Consider the following 3041-nt stretch of genomic DNA (forward strand, 5'->3'; position numbering starts at 1 on the left):
ATCACCACGCCCCCCTGTTAGCGGGAGCAGGCCAGTGTGGGACATGTAGGGAAAACAGACGGACATGGGGAAAAGACAGAGAAACAAGGTGAACTGGCTACACCAGCAAATGGGCTTATGTAACTGGACAGTGATATATAAAGGGAGGCATTGGGAGAGAAGAGCAACAATCCACTAAGAGAGAGAATCCGTCAGTTTCATCATGAAGACTTGTGGAGCTCTGCTGCTGGTGCTGTGCTGCTGTTTGGCTGAGGAGCAGCCTAAAGATGCAGCCACAGCCTCCACCCAACAAACCGGCCAGCCTGACATCCACGCTGTGCTGAAAGAGACGAGCGCTCTGGTGGCGGAGCAGGGAGTGGAGCTCCGATACACTAAGACACAAATGGAGGCCTTGGAGAACAGACTGAGAGCCACTGAGGATCAGTTGAACGCTATACAGAGAGAGAATGCAGGTAGAGAAATATACTTTTTTTGTATTATCTCTCCCCAAATCCCTTTAAATAAATCTAACCCCTATACCTAAAGCTTGCATTTATCTGTGCTTTCCTTTGGGTTTATGTAGCTTGTAACTCATTTTCAACCATACACAGATTACAACCTCAGACTATGAGCTCATGTCAATGCATATAAATGTATCTTGAAGATCAATTAATCTAGTACTTGAGAATTAATGTTAGAGTTACATTTTATAAATGGTTATGTAACATGTTATCTTACCTGTCATGTCGGGCAGACTTGTTTTTATACTGTATAGTGGAAGAGCCCTGTAAAACTCTTTCCTTCTATGCTTGAAACTGCAACACCATTTTAAGGTCCGACTTCTCAGGCTGTTGATTAGATAGATAGATAGATAGATATATAGATAGATAGATAGATAGATACTTTATTGATCCCCAAGGGAAAATTCAAGGTCTCAGTAGCATACAGACATCACACACAACATGCACTTACAGCAGAAAGGGTAAATATTAGGGCTGTCAATCGATTAAAAAATGTAATCAAATTAATTACATACTCTGTGATTAATGAATCTAAATTAATTGCATATATAATTTTTGCTGTGAAAGTACTTCGGGAAGATGTTATTTTCACATACAAGGCGTTTCAGGCCACAGATATGACCTAGGGGACACAATGAAAATTGAAAATAAATTAACACTCCCCTCAATGTCAACACTATTTTTTTGCATTGATGTGCGACTTTAGAGTTGACGAACTCTGGTGATATAGCCTACAAATTCCTTACTGCAGACAATGCAGAGGACTTTATTTTATCAACACCATCAGGCCGTTTTTTAAAAGTAAATGTTCCAATCAATGATCTAGGCAGCACATTTTCTTTTCTCTCCTTCATTTTGCAGTCTAATGGTTACTGACTAGAACGACTCGGGGTCAAAGGTCATGCAGAATCGATTAATCTGCGCTATATTTTTTATCAGTTATTTTTTCTCAAATTAATTAATCAAAATTAATCAGTGATTTTGACAGCCCTAGTAAATAGATTTTGCTTTATAATAGTGCTGTGGAGTGGATAACATTCATTGTCCAAGATGCTGATCAGTTTGCTCAGGGTCCTTTTATCTGAAGTGATGCACTCCAGTTCAGCTCCCACGACAGAGCCAGCTTTCCTTTTATTTAAGAAGTTCCCCATCGATGGGGCCATACTGATTTCATGACAAGACATACAATAGTGCAATAGTACAAAGTGTAAATTGTCACCCAGTAAATGGGATGGGCAGCATATTATATCACTGTTCTGTTCTTTGCCCCTAGAAAGTAGAGTGGCTTTCTCAGTCTCACTGGAAACAACAGCTCCTGACAACATATACACAGGATCCTTCAATACTGGAAAAACCCTGGTCTACAAACAAATATTTGTCAACACTGGCAGTGCATACAACTCCAACACAGGTGAATATAATTTCAATACACCACATATCCACATATTTCACATATTTTCATGACTAGTGTGTGTGTGTGTGTGCGCGTGTGTGTGTGACCTGCTGATTGTCTCTCTTTCAGGGTTCTTCACAGCACCGGTGAGGGGAGTTTATGACTTCAGTTTTAACGCTTACGGGTCTGGCAAGTTGGGAGTGTATCTCCGAAGGAACACACAGAATCTTATAATGGTGTACACCTCTGTCTCTGGTTCTATAAACGCATCCAATGGTGTGAGTGTGTTATTGGAGGTGGGAGATGTTGTGGATATGTACATGCCTTCCGGTTATAGCATAGTAGATAATGCAAACCATCATAGCACCTTCAGAGGTCATCTGCTGTTTAAGGTGTAACAGACTCTGGAGTCAGTCAGCTGACAACTTAGTATTGCCTGTATTACCTAAAGAGTGAAAACACACACACACACACACACACACACAGTACCTCTTGTCACACTTACACTGTAACTAGTTGGTGGTTCTTAGCTTCAGTCACACCTTGATCATCCACACAGATTATTGGGCCGCTGCCACACAAACACACAAATTGTTGTACGAGAAATGTCCAGAATGTCCAGTTTTATCTGCCCTCTGGTCCACTACCAGAATCCTCCTTCTGGACATTTAGCCTTCAAATCGTGTGTCAGGCTTTATTACTTCTGGAATGTTAGAACTCTAGACTCTAGATCTCTTCAGGAGTTTTCTTTGTTACTTGTTTCTTTGGAACTTACTTTGTAACTATTTGTTGTACACTTGTCAAATAAATCTCGAAGCTTCTGTACAACAAACTTGCCTCGTCTGAAATAATTTTGAACTCTCCAAAATCATACTTGGTAAATAAAATATTCATGATCAGCACCCCAAGATGACAGTATTTAGCTGGTTTAGCAACTCGTATATGCTCGTATTTGCTACTAGAAGTTCAGTGTTGTGGAAGTGGACCTGTTCTCTGTGTGTGATCTGATGGCTTTCCTTCACTGAGGGTTCTACACAGCAGCACTGGAGTTTATGACTCCACTTTATATGTCTACAGGAAAGGCCATTCAAATTACATGGGAATGTTTCTCCGTGGAAACAAAGACAGCACCTTGTGATGGAACACAC

General features: G+C 40.6%; 1 long non-coding RNA gene across 1 annotated transcript; it reads left to right on the forward strand.

The window, feature by feature from the left end:
• The first annotated feature begins 202 nt into the window (after positions 1-202).
• LOC143106426 (uncharacterized) lies at positions 203-2725 on the forward strand. Its single transcript, XR_012983684.1, has 3 exons — positions 203-452; positions 1774-1911; positions 2023-2725. It is a non-coding gene; the product is annotated as an uncharacterized LOC143106426 (long non-coding RNA).
• Positions 2726-3041: the final 316 nt, after the last annotated feature.

This window comes from Alosa pseudoharengus, unplaced genomic scaffold, assembly GCF_046254945.1.
Source record: "Alosa pseudoharengus isolate Yale_2024_CS ecotype anadromous, Long Island Sound unplaced genomic scaffold, YU_APseudo_1.1 YU_APseudo_1.1_scf_6, whole genome shotgun sequence".
NCBI lineage: Eukaryota > Metazoa > Chordata > Actinopteri > Clupeiformes > Clupeidae > Alosa > Alosa pseudoharengus.